The sequence below is a fragment of the Eumetopias jubatus genome, unplaced genomic scaffold, assembly GCF_037043125.1.
Source record: "Eumetopias jubatus isolate StellerSeaLion01/CBP00866 unplaced genomic scaffold, mEumJub1_p1.0 scaffold_8, whole genome shotgun sequence".
NCBI classification, from domain to species: Eukaryota; Metazoa; Chordata; class Mammalia; order Carnivora; family Otariidae; genus Eumetopias; species Eumetopias jubatus.
Window position 1 is genome coordinate 5,346,523 of NW_028274814.1, and position 14,296 is coordinate 5,360,818.

General features: G+C 36.9%; 1 long non-coding RNA gene across 1 annotated transcript in view; it reads left to right on the top strand.

Annotated features, from left to right (window-relative positions):
• LOC148163629 (uncharacterized) overlaps positions 1-6,706 on the top strand; it is a 69,449-nt gene extending 62,743 nt beyond the window's left edge. Inside the window, exon 3 of the long non-coding RNA XR_015768794.1 lies at positions 6,424-6,706. This is a non-coding gene — a long non-coding RNA (uncharacterized LOC148163629). The remainder of the gene's footprint in view (positions 1-6,423) is intronic.
• The last annotated feature ends 7,590 nt before the right edge of the window (positions 6,707-14,296 follow it).

Below are 14,296 nucleotides of genomic sequence, written 5' to 3' on the forward strand. Positions count from 1 at the left end.
CCCCATCTCAAAATCCTTAACTTAACCATGCCTGTCAAGTCCCTTTTGCTATGTAAGATAACATATTCACAGCTTCCAGGACTAGCACGCAGACATCTCCAAGGGGGTCATCATTCTGCCCACCACACAAGCTATATAAAGTTTTGCACTGTGTATACTAGAGGCAAAGAGACACATTTCCAGGGCGAATTTAGATTCAGAAACTTCAAACCACATTCTTTCTTCAGATGGTTTTTGGAATTCTGTTTTAGTGCTATAGTATAAGTTCAAGATAAGGTTTAGATAAATTGTTAAGTGTAACCAACCATAGTACAAAATAATAAAACCTATAAGTTGCATATGAGTTGCTCTGCCACCTCATTTCATAACTTATTCCATATTCACTACATGATTTGCTCTCACCTACAATACTATAGAATGTACCTTTGCTTACAAATTGTGTGGACCAGTCATTTTTCTATCATAAAACACAAAATTAATATGCTTGATCTAATAGTTTTATATAGAGGGCTACATACCCCCTGCCATAGAAAATTTTTTTCAAAAACTTTGGAATATTTCCAAATACTAAGTATTTATTATAAGTATTATGTACTAAATAACAAAGGAAACAATAAATTTTAAAGAATTGTTAACATATAGAGAAATTCTCTAACCTGAATGAAATTAAGTTAGAAATCAACAATATAAAGATAGGGAAAATATGCTTGAAAACTTAAATAACATAAGTTGAAGAGGAAATCACACTAAAAATTACAGTTAGCACTAAGCAGCAAAGAATGTACTACATGATAAACAGCTAAAGTTATGGCACTTAGAGGTTAATGTATAGCACCAAAATACCTTTATTAAAATATATATATGTATATGTATATATATATTTAAAATAAACTAGCAATTGGATTAAGAAGCTAGAAGAGAGCTGTAAAATGAAGCCAAGAGATAGAAAAATAATTTTATAAAAATCAATTAAGTAAAAAAATAAAGGAACAGTAGAGAAGATAAACAATAAAAAACTGATGTTTTGAAAAAACTAATGACAGATCAAAATTTTTTTGAAAACATAAACGTTTACTCTGAACAAGTTTATGCTCCAAATTTAAATATTTAGATTAAACATTTCTTTAAAAAGAATCACAAAAATTAACAGAATGAAAAATTGGACAACATGAATATTCTGATAGCCATTAAAAAGACTAAATCAGTAATCAAAACTCTCTTCCCCACCAGAAAATATCAGGTACTTATGATTTTATGAGTGAGTGTTATATCTTCAAGGTACAGATAATCTCCAACTTATACACATTATTTCAGGGAATTGGAAAAGAAGAAAAGCTACTTAGCTCATTTTTAAACCTAGTGTGATGTTGAGATCAGGGAAAATATAAGAAAAGAAAACTATAGATACATTTCATTCATGAGCTCAGCAGCAAAACATTCTAAATAAAATAGCAAATCAAATTCAGCAGTATTTATGTTTAAGTTGGGTTCATCTCAGAAGTGGAAAGGTGATTTCAGAACAATTCTAAAATCTTTTGATACAGAGATTAAGACAGTCTTTATGATTATCTCCCTAATTCCAGAAAAAGCATATGTTAAAAAAATCAATTCATAATTATTTTTAAAAATCTTAGCAAACTAGGAACAGAAGGGAACATTATTCAATATTCAAAACCTACAATAATCATGCATATTGATGAGACTTTAAAAACACTTGCATTAAAGTCAGGGGACAAATAAAGATATTTCATGTCACCACTTCTATTCAACAGTGTGCTAGACATTCTAGACAATCTAGTAGATGAACAAAAACATAAGAGGTACAAGAATTTGAAAGAAAGCCATGAGGCATATTTATGTACATCTAAAACCTAACTGTAATATTATTTCTAGTAATAAACCAATATAAAATTCTAAAACTAAATTGAAAGTTGGTCGAAATTTTTGCATACAAGTTCAACATAATAACATTCCAAATCCATTACGAAAGCAACACATAAAGCATACTTTCTGCAATGACAAAACAAAACAAAACATAATTTACCTAAGGATAAACCCAAGAAAGTTGTACTAGACAATTATAAATAAAATAATTCATTGTCAAAGTAATGGGAGTCTCAAATAAATGGAGGAGTGTTGAATAAAAGCCACGTTTTTGGATTGGAAGATTCATTATAATAAAGAAGGCAATTGTTTGCAAATTAACTTATAAATTCAGTGTAAAATCTAATTCCGTTTAAAATATCATCCCAGTTTTATATAGAACTTGAGAAGTGTCCTTAATATTCATATGGTAGAGAAAAGGACAAGAATAGCTAAAAAATATTTAAAGAACAAGCTGGGGAAGAGATCAATACTTTTGACAAAATTATACTGATTAATACATTTGTGGCACAAGATGCCCAGCAGAATAGAATACAGAGTTCAGTCCCATGCATGCAGTGATATTTAATATTTGTCAGGAGTTGTATTACTGATCAGTGGAGTAATAAAATAGTGGTGGAAAAATTAGTTATCAATATGGAAAAAGATAAGACTTAGTTCTGAGCTTATTCTCCAGGCTGAATTAAATACTAAATGTGTAGAGTAGCATTCTAAATATTTAGAACATAGCATTAAAAAATGTCATTAAAACTTGAAGATGGAGACATCAAAAATTAATGATGTAATGTATGGTGATTAACATAACAATAAAAAACTTGAAGGTGGAGAGAAGAGCATTCTTAACATACAAAAGCAATCAAGGAAAGAATTGATAAATTTGACTCCTTTAAAATATTAAACTCCTTCATAAAAAGATACTATAAATTTACAATAAAGCACAAACCAAAAAAAAAGATATTGACAATGCATATAGTTGATCAGTTACCAGAGTATATAATGGTTGCCTACAAATTAAAGAGAGAAAGAGAAAGAAGGAGAGAAAGAAAAAGAAAGGAAGAAGAAAGAAAGAAAGAAAGAGAGGAAGGAAGGAAGGAAAAAGGAAAAAAGAAGGAAGGAAGAAAGAAAGAACAAAAAAGAAAGAAAGAAAGGGAACTCAATAAAAAATAGGCAAAGTATTGTGGGAGTTGAGGAATGAATAAGCAAAGCATAGAGGATTTTTAGGGCAGTGAAAATTCTGTATGGCACCATAACGATAGGTACATCTCATTATACATTTGTCCAAACCCATGGAATATACAACACCAAGAGAGAACCGTAATGTGAACTGTGGACCTTGGGTGATGATGTAGGTTATCAATGAGGTTCCTCAATTGTAAAAAATGTACCACTTTTGATGTGATGCTAATAATTAATGTGTGGGTGCAGGGGTATGTGGGAAGTCTCTGTACCTTCCCCTCAATTTTGTTGTGAACATTAAACTGCTCTAAAAGAATAAAGTCTTAATTTTTAAAAATAGCCAAAATTATATGAGATGGCAATTTATGGAAGAAGATTGCCTAATGACCAGTAAACCTGAAAAATGGTTCAATTTTTACCGGTAATCAGAGAAATGCAAAATAAGTTGCCATTTCACATCATGAGATTGGAAAAAATATTTAAAGTCTGACAATAACAAATGGTGACTTGGATGTGGAGCAAGGAGAACTTTCAAATCTTTCTGTTGGAAATATTAATTTGTACAAAATATTTGGAGAATAATTTGGCAATATTTAGTAGAGATGAACAAAAGAAAGATAAATAGCAGATTATCAACAGCAACTCTCACTGGGGATGGAGAGAGGTGAATAGGATCCAGGAAGGGTACATAGGAGGCTTCCACTTTACCTGCCATACTTAATTTCTTTAAAAAATGTGGAGAGAAGATGGTAATACATCAAATCTGATAAAAGAGGTGATACAAGTGCATTTTCTATTTTAATTTGTATACTTATCTGGGTTTTTTATTCAAAGTGTATACCTGCCATGTGCCAAACCCTCTTTTAAGAACTGGGGATAGAGCATTGAACAACAACAACAACAAAAAATCCCCAGCTTCACAGAACTTATGTTCTAAAGGGTGTTTAAAATAGTCCATATTTTTAAAAGGAAAAAAAGACTAAGAGAAAGATGAAGAAGTGGATACCACTTTTTTGAGAAAGGTTGGTTGGCATTTGGCAAAACTAAAATTCTAGCTGGCATGTGTAGATTCCAGTAGTGCTTAGTGATCTTCAGTTTATGGTGGTTAGAAATCTATCCAGGAAAATGATTTTCTCTAGTGGGATTCAACTGCTTGATTGCAAACAAGAAGGAGAAACAACCGGGTTGGTCCAAAGTTGAAGTTTTTGCCAGGTAGGGAAGTGTCATTAAAAACCAAAGGTACAGCAAGGATTCTGAGAAGATGGCAGAGTAGAGAGCACAGGCATCTGTGTTCCCACTTAGACAACAATTGCACTGGCAGAATCTCTCCTGTGTAACTATTTTGGAACTCTGGAGTCAAGCAACTTCCAAGGGAAAACTTGGACAGTAAATTGTGGCTAAGTTCAATCAGTTTCAGTTCATAGCATGGTAGCAGCTGTGCATTTTCCACCTCCACATCCTTTCAACCTCCCCAAACTGCCCCTTTCCCCTGGCAAGTAGCCATGTATGTGTTCCTAAAGCAGCTTGCACAACTTTGGAGAGCCAGGATGGGCAATAAAAATCCTGTCCTTCAAATACTGGGTATCTGTGCACTGATCGCTGATTGCTGCCCTGACCGCAATGTGCAGACAGAGAGGAGGACTGCAGCCATTGTTGCAAGCCTCCCCCCACCCCGGCTGAAGTGACTTTCAGGGCATTTACAGGTCTAGTGACTCCCCTCTTGAATTTTTCTCTCTGTCCCCTATTGGGAGCCAGACATTAAAGACTAGAATATTCAAAAGGAACTGCATATACAGGGACCATTAGAAAGTTACTACACATACCCAGGGAAAGGTGCAGGCTCAGAAAAGACCTGAGAAGACCTTAAGTTCATACCTCAGGCTAATCCTCAGCAAAGAGACAGCCTACAAAAATCAAAGGAAAAAAAAAAGAAAGAAAAGAAAAAGAAAAGATAAAAAAAAAATCAGTGAACCCTGGGGCAGGGGAAGAATATGATTTCCAGAGTTATCACATCATTAGAAGCAAAATTTCAGTTTTAAACAATAATACCAACAACAAAACAATCACAAAAAAATACAAAGAAATAGGAAAGTATGATCCAGTCAAAGGGTCAAAGGGTGAAAAAAACAGTCCCAGAGGAAAACCAGATGATAGACCTACTAGACAAAGATTAAAAAACAATGGTCTTAAAGATGCTCAAAGAACTAAAAAAAGATGAGGAGAAAGCCAAGTAAACAATGTGTGAACAAAATGGAAATATCTATAAAGAGATGTAAAATGTAAAAACTAAAATTCTAGCTAGCATGTGGAAGCAACACAAAGTATCCAGATAAGCAAAGTGTGGTATGCATGTACCACAGAATATTACTCAGCCTGGAAAAGGATGCCACATGCTATGGAAGGGATGAGCCTTGTTAGATGACATTATGTCAGTATAGAAGTCCGATGTTGCTTTTCTTGCTCAGTGATTTTAAAGACATTGAGTAGTTCCAGCGTGACCTAAACTACACTCTTATTCCCACCAAAGGCACAACTCTATGTATTGGCTCCTACAGTATTTCAAAGTATTTGAGACATTTCTTTAAATTTTGTACAACCCCGAATGTTGGTGTTTTGTATGGATCACAAATGTAGCATTCCTTAATTCTTTCTGCTATTTGTCACAAGTGTCATTTAAAGAACGAAATATATATTGCATGAAAACATTACAACATTTTCCTCTTGGTTTAATCAACTCCAAGGTAACTGAAAAAAAATTTGCTAAGAGTTTCAGTTTTGCGAGATGAAGAGAGTTCTGTGTATCAATGGTGGTGATGGTTGCACAACAGTGTGAATGTACTTGATGCTATTGAACTGTACATTTAAAAATTAGTAATATGGTGAGTTTTATGTTTTGTGTATTTTACCACAATAAAAAAAAAATGGTGGGGGAAGCAAAGGTACAAGGGCCAAGGGAGTTTAGAGTATTTGCAAGAGAATAGTTGAAATAATGGGTCTTGGAATCCAAACTGGATAGGAAGGAAGTGGAGAAAGGGAGAAAGGTAGAGTTTGGGGGATAGACCTTTCATGGACGTTGCAGAAGAGTGAGTGGTAGTAGGGTTACCTGAGCAGGCAAGCTGGAAGGCCAAGGTGCTGCTTAGAGAGCTTTGAACTGATTTTGGAGTGAAGCATTTTTTTCCCCACTTAATGATACACCTTGGATATTTTTCCATTTCAAAAGTCAAAGTTCTGTCTCACCCATTTTAACATACAATTACATTTTTCAGATGCATCATAATTTAATTAACCAGTCTCTTACTGTACCCTGTTTTAAATTATAGTAAAAAGTTTATTATTTAAACTAATAAATTATGATCCTTACAGAAATCCTCATCAAGAAGCCTCTGACATCTTGAGACATTGGAAAAAGACCTGTGGTTCCAGAGAAACTCAAGACCAAAGCTACTGACTAGTGCCCTGCCACCTCCCCCAACCAAGGAGGAGGCGCAGACTTAAGGTGGACAGCCTGGAATATTCCACTGCACACTGATGTTGGGAGAGAGATCAGGTTATTCTAACTTGCCCATTAATGTATATGAATTACTTAGTTAATTCCACTGAGTTGCTTCTATTTGAAAAGAATTGTATCAGGAACTGGAAGTGTAAAAATGCTGTTCAATAAAGAAGGCATAATTAAATGAGGACATAAGTTATTACAATGTAAAGTTACATCGGAAGCAGATTTAACATGAAGTGAAAGAAGCGCCAATGTCAGTGCCCCTCACTTACATGAGTCCCTTCTGATGCTCGGGGAGAGACCCTATAAACATACTTATATGGTCGTACAATCTGGTAAACTTTGCAAAAGTGAGAAGTTTTTTTAAAACTACAGTTAAACTGTCTCTTTCCCGTCTTACTTTCCCTACCATTGAAATGGCCAATGACATTTCTGAGACCCAACAAAAAAGTTGTATTGAGGACACATGTAGTTGAGTTTACTGAAATATATGTAGGGGGCTCACAAATACTTCCTTTTAGAATGAACTGATTGTCAGTTGCACTGGTGTAAGAGTGATTTCTAGAAACGTCTTACTACCCCTGTGCTGCTTCATTGAGTCCATGGCTTGAGGGTATAGAACAGAGGCTTTACCATGACAAGAACCTGCCCTGTGGCACTCAGCCCAGAAAGTAAGTGGGTCCTGGAGGAGATGCAAGGGTCTGACGTGTGTGCAGCCAGAAAGGAGTCTGGAGAATTCCTCCAATCAGACATGTAGAACTGTAAACAGAGATTTGGTTCTCAACAGAGCCTGGTCAGAACAGAACTTTCCAAAGTCAGGAATCCTCTTAATAACACAGCGTAAGTGGTTATACACTTGTATACACATGCACCATCCATTCTTTCTTTTTGTTGGTAATTGCACAAAATGATAGAATATACAGGTCTTGAGGCACAACCTGGAGGCAGTACTACAAAGAGGGAGTCCATCTATACGTGAAGTTCTATATTCTAGTCATTCCAGTTATCAACAATAAAAACATGTGACCAGCCATTACAGAAGAAAGACCGGTAGCTACTGAATGAAAATGTTATTTTCCTAGATTTTGAAATATTCGTTGTATTCATCAATTCATTAAGACTTGATTTTTTGTGATTTCTTTATTCTAAACAAATATGCATTTTCATATCTAATTTGTTATTAATCACTTTCGATTATTTTTCCTAAAGAGGTCCCCCAAAATTGTTTAAACTTCAGGACCTATGGAATCTGGATCTGCCCCAGTACAAAGCAATGAGCCTGATGAGAGAGAAACGTAAGGGGGTCTGAGGGAGTTCTGAGAAGGAAGATATTATTTATGACTGAGATGATCAAAGCAAGGTTTTATCTGAGCTATGATTGAGCGGAAGAACTTGAATTCAGAGATATGGCAAATGATGTTCTAAAAGAAAAAATGAATGCTTTATAACATTTTTTTAAGTTTACACACAGTATAGTTTTAATGAGTTAAGCATATGGCTATTCCAATATCCTTCTACACTTAACATTTACAAACACATTTTAATGAAGGATCTTGCTGGAAAGAGGATTTATTCACAGTGTAGTTTCAATAAGTTAACCATACGGCTATTCCCATATGCTTCTTCACATATGTTTACAAACATGTCTTTTTACTTACATATTTATTATTTTTTTATTTTTTAAAGTTTTCATTTTAATTCCAGTTAGTTAACATACAGGGTTACATTAGTTTCAAGTGTATAATATAGTTTCAAGTGTATAATATGGTTCCATATAATAACACTTCTATACATCACCCTGTGCATTTCTTCATAACTTTTTAATAATTTCTATCCCTGGTTCTACTCACTCAAATACTGTTTGTCATTGACACATCCCCTTCTCCACCATCACATCCTTTCTGATTCCATATCTAAAAACCTTTTCTGGGGCGCCTGGGTGGCTCAGTTGGTTAAGCGACTGCCTTCGGCTCAGGTCATGATCCTGGAGTCCCAGGATCGAGCCCCACATCGGGCTCCCTGCTCAGCGGGGAGTCTGCTTCTCCCTCTGACCCTCCCCCCTCTCATGTTCTCTCTCTCATTCTCTCTCTCTCTCAAATAAATAAAATCTTAAAAAAAATAAAAAACTTTTCTGCTGGTGTTCTGTGGACATGGGTTCAAGTAACAGATTAGTGCAAACTTGGTGGGTGTTCAAGAAAGAGAATTTTTCAGACTGGATTCTGCGTTGGAATTTAAACCTAGAGAAATGTGACAGTTCTGTAATGCAGTCCAGGTCCTATTTCATAAATTAAGACAAACATAAATACGACATAAACAAAGCAAACTTTCTCCCCTGTTATTTAATTATGATATAATTGGTGAACAGGAGTTAGAGAAAGTCCTGTTTTTTGAGCTCTAGGCTGGAGTCTCCCTCACATATTCATGAGAAGGAGACAATCATAATCTGCAGAAGTCAAGGGCAAGAAGAGTTTCTTCTATGCAGCAGTATGGCCTAGATACCATCATACCATATCCATGACTTAAGATCGTGTTGTGTGCATGTGTGTGTGAGAGAGAGACAGACATTAGAAAGACTGAGAACAGAGACCAAACTGAGACAGACCAACCATGTTCTGCAAAGGGTAGAGGATCCCTGCAGGAAGTGCCTGATACTCTGTGTCTCCAGTTACTTCTTTCCCCATCTGGGCCCACTTTTCCTGCTGGTAGGCTCAGCCTTCTACAGGTCTGGTAACTCATCAGGCAGTCCCAGGCCCCTTGAGTTGGGATGACTCAGCATTAAGTGAGTTTACTATGAACCTAGCTGACATCAGCAGGGAGAAGACAGGAGGACAAACATAGACAGTCAGTCCCTGGGGTCTGAGAAACAAGGCTGGAGGCAGATCAAACAACTGAGTAGTCGCTGAGTCATGGAAGGAAGAACCGAGAGCCACAACTCCAAAGATGGGAATATGGGAGCAATGAATTCTGATAGTTGACTTCCTTCTTGTCCAGTCCTCTGACTAGTCCTTCCCTAACATCACACCTCAGTTCTAGGGACTGGGCTCCTGCTTTGTGCTAATGACTAATCTGCTTTCCATTCACTCCTGCTTTGATTTTCCAGGCCCCTCAGGATTGGTGGCTGAGCTCTGGATTTCTCAGCCATGTTACCTGCAGCCAGGATGGCCCCTGCCACCTTTTCCCAGTGCCAGCATTGTTGCATGCGATCCTGGCCAGGCTCCAGTCCTTGCGCTCAGCCAGCGTCTTGGGCTATGGTAGGGACTTTACTATTTGCCATTGAATGCAATTTCCTCCTTACAACTATCCTCTAAGACAGGTATCTGATCTGTTTTACAGGTAAGGAAGCAGCAGTTCCCACAGATGATCATCTTCACTCTAGTTTTAGTCTACTTGATCCTACTTTCATGAAATGTGCTTCCTTTGCCATTCTTCAGAATTGGAGATAATAATATCTACAGAATGTTTTAAGGATTAAATTAAATCCTCGGTTTGAAAGTGCCTAATGTTATACTTAACAAATAGTTTCCTTATTTCCTCCTATTCTGACTTGTACTAGAAACCCTGACTCCACTGACAGAATCTGGGCTTGGCAACATCTAATGCAGCTGTAGAGCACATAGTACGTTGTAGTAAGTGCTGGATGGATGAATTAATGTCTAGTCAATGGAAGTATTTAAATTCTACTTAGGATTTGTGAAAACCTGAAGACCATCCTTTACCCCCTATACTGTGCTCCTCTTGACTGCCTACCGTTTGGGTCCATAATCTGAACATTAGATCAGCTCTTTCACTGGATTTCTCTTCACCTTCAGCTGAGCCTCCTCAGCTCATCTTCATCTGTCCACAAGAACATGCCTCTCTGTGTTGCACGTGCCTATTTACCAGATCCCAGGCTCTCCTAGCTTGCCTGTCCCTTTTCTTTCCAAGTCACCATCCTGATATTCTGGACTGAAAAGGCCGAACAAGAGAGAATGCCTGAGTGGTCCTGAAGGGGCCAGTCTACTGAGACGTAGACTTGCGTAGGACACAGGCAGCACTCAGCTGCAGCATGGTTAGACCCCGGCTGTGCAAGGCCACCTGCTGGCTCAGCACCTTTCCAAATAATTAAGCAATCTACTAAGAGCCTGCAGTTTGGAATCAGAGAAAAAAAGCTTTGGATAAAAGTACAAGTAAGAATTCTATAGAATCTTTTTCTGCTAGCCAGCAGTTCCATTAAGGAAATTTATCTTAGTGTTTTGGAAGCATGAAGATTTTAGTTCAGTCATAGACACTTCCAGCCATTACTCAGTCCTCAGTCAGCAGATTCAAAGGAAACTAGAGGAGGGAAAAACCTAGGGCCCTGGGCCATCTGTAAAACCTTGGCACAACTGCAGCCATGCCAGGAAGAAGATGCTTGGCCCCCTGTTGCACCTTCGTTAGGGGTCACAAGAATAATACCTGGTAATCAAGGCAAAAATTGCCTTTAGATCTTGATTGATCTCCAAAATTAGGAATCCTGGAAAGGGATAAAAAAGTCCACAGATAAAAAGGTCTCTAAAGACGACCCAATGATGGAGCACATTTCCTATTTTAAAGCTCTCCTCTCCCAAGGCTGGGACCACTGAGTGGACTATTTGGAGACTTGACTTTGCCCCAGGCTCTAAGACCAATTCCATTCTTAGTCAGGAAGAATATAGGAAACCTTTAGGTATCAGTTTGGGGGCTCAGTATTAAATCAGCCTTGCTCTAGTGCCTACTCTGACCTTGCATTCTTGAATCTGGTAAACGGATTCTTACTTTATGCTTTTTGGTCATTTCACACCTGTGACTCAGAAGTTCCAGATCTTCATCCTTATCTTAACTCCTGCACACCTGAGCTCCTCCCTGATTCTGCATTTTTAGGACTAGAAGCTTTCCTTGCTATCACAAGAACTTGCAGGAAGAAGACTCCTCTGTTGCTTGGCAAGTTTAAAGTAGAATTAGCTTGCTCAGTGCTAACATCCTCTAGGACAGTTTGCTCTAACCCACAGGATCAGCCAAGTTTTGTATCATAACCCCACCCATAGCTCCATCTGTCCAGACCTGAAGTTCAACTGTGCCCTGATCATGAAAGACTAGAATTGGGTAAATTAATTCATCCATGCCCAACATTTCTATTTGCATGTAAAATCTGGCTTCTAATTCTGCATGTATTCATTCCCATCAGCCTTTCAAGACCTTGGTACTTCACCATATGCTTCATTTCAAAAAACTAGCCAATTAAGGAACTTTAACTGCTGTGAAGCAATAAAAATGTCCCTAAACAATAACTATATAGAGGATCACTTCCAAGACTGAGATTTTGTTATCTCATTTCAGGCATTCAAAATTAAACCCTGGAGAAACATTTTACTGCTAATAAATAATCACTGGTTGTAATAATGTGTTATTGCTGAGATAATAGGTTCCATCAATATCTATTCATGTTATTGTAACTGGAAAATAAGACCTGAGAATACTACTCTGTGTCCCAGTATTGAGGAAAAACAAATGTTAATTTTCATAGTGTCATGTTTGGTTTAAGTTATCCATTCTAAAATATAGGCATGTGTTCACCTTCAATATAATGAATTCATTTGTTATCCAGCCACCTTTGATTTTGATCAAATTTCTCTCCAAAAAATATTTTATGTGATAGGACACAGGAAAACAAAACAGTCCATGACTTAACAATTGATAAATAACATATGTAAATTTACTAAAAAGGAGTGTTGGGGCACCTGGGTGGCTCAGTGAGTTAAGCATCTGACTCTTGGCTTCAGCTAAGGTAATGATCTCAGGGTCATGAGATCGGGCTCTGTGTCAGGCTCCACATTCAGCATGGAGTCTGCATGAGATTCTTTACCCCTCCTCTCCCTCCCCCTCTGCTCCCCCCCACTCTCTCTCTAAAATAAATAAAATCTTTTAACAAAAAGAGTGTTGATTAAATCTTTACATTTAAAAAATATATATAATATAAATCTATAATAAACTTTAAAATTCATATCTTGAAGGTTTAAAAAAATCTTAGCTCAGATTCTTGTGTGTTTGCTCCCTGCTGGGCTATATTTCAGAATGTGTTGATTTTTTTTTAAGTCCTGAATCTTTTATATATTCCAATTTTTAACAAATATTATATCAGCTCTTCTGGTGGAAAGTCAAAGCCTCTGATTGACTTCTAAGGTTTGATTTGAGTTTTTAATCCACAAAATAGAATTGCTGTAAAATTACTGATTTTTCCCCCAGTGGTTATTTTAATTTAAAAAAAAAAAAACACACTTCTTTTCCAAAATAAATTTAGATAACATGAGACTCATGAAAAAATTGACTTGGAGAGAATCTAAAACTACTCCAAGACTTTTGTTTCTAATTTGTCATCAAACACCTGTAAAGCCATTTAACAGAGTGGGGATTAATAGAAAGTGAATTGGCCATAAATAAATAATCAATTTTTAAAAATGTAGTAAAATGCTAAGTGAAATAAGTCAAGCAGAGAAAGGCAATTATCATATGGTTTCACTTATTTGTGGAACATAAGGAATAGCAGGGAGGACATTAGGAGAAGGAAGGGAAAAATGAAGGGGGGGGAAATCGGAGGGGGAGACGAACCATGAGAGACTATGGACTCCGAGAAACAAACTGAGGGTTTTAGAGGGGAGGGGGTTGGGGGGATAGGTTAGCCCGGTGATGGGTATTAAGGGGGGGCACGTATTACGTATTGCATGGAGCACTGGGTGTTACATGAAAACAATGAATCATGGATCACTACATCAAAAACTAATGATGTTCTGTATGGTGACTAACATAACATAATAAAAATAAATAATAAATAAATAAATAAATAAATAAAATGTAGTGAAATGGGGCACCTGGGTGGCTCAATCAGTTAAGCATTCAACTCTTGGTTTCAGCTCAAGTCATGATCTAGCAGTCATGGGATTGAGCCCTGAGTCGGGGCTCTGCACTCAGTGCAGAGTCTGCTTCAGATTCTTTCTCCCTCTCCCTACCCATCTGCCTCTCCCCACTCACATGCACTCATGTGTGCATGCTCTCTCTCTCTCTCTGTCAAATGAATAAATATTTAAAAGATTTTAAGGGCACCTAAAGGTACCTCAGTTGGTTAAATATTTATTCATTTGAGAGAGGGGGAGAGCGTGCACACAAGCAGAGGGAGAGGGAGAAGCAGGCTCTCTGCTGAGCAGGGAGCCCAATGCAGGGTTTGAACTCAGGACCCAGAGATCATGACCTGAATCAAAGGCAGATGCTTAACCTACTGAACCACCTAAGGTGCCCCTAAAATCTTTTAAAAAATAAAATAAATGTAGTAAAATCATTTTAAATTCACGTTAAAGTAGTTGACTAGTTAGGTAGTCCAGTGAGATTCATAGTGGCTAAGATATAAGTCTCTATTAACTAAACTAAAGGAAACACTAAATCAACCAACTTACAGAAATGTTAAATAAAAGTAAAAAGTAAGTAAAAAGGACCTTGAGTTTGCTGAATTTTGTAAAGATGGAATAGAAAAAGCATTAATAAGTGGAAAATTATCTTAAAAGTTTTTGGTTTTCTTTTCAAACCATAAAATAAATTTTGGCTTCTGTAGCTGGCCACTGCTCCCACTGAAGCAGCCAGGACTTGAAGGACTAATATCCCAGAGAAAACAGATACTGAAGACAGCGCAACATTTCCTCAACATTTGGCATCACTGGTCTCTGTAAAGCATTTAATGAATGCTTAAGCTGTGTA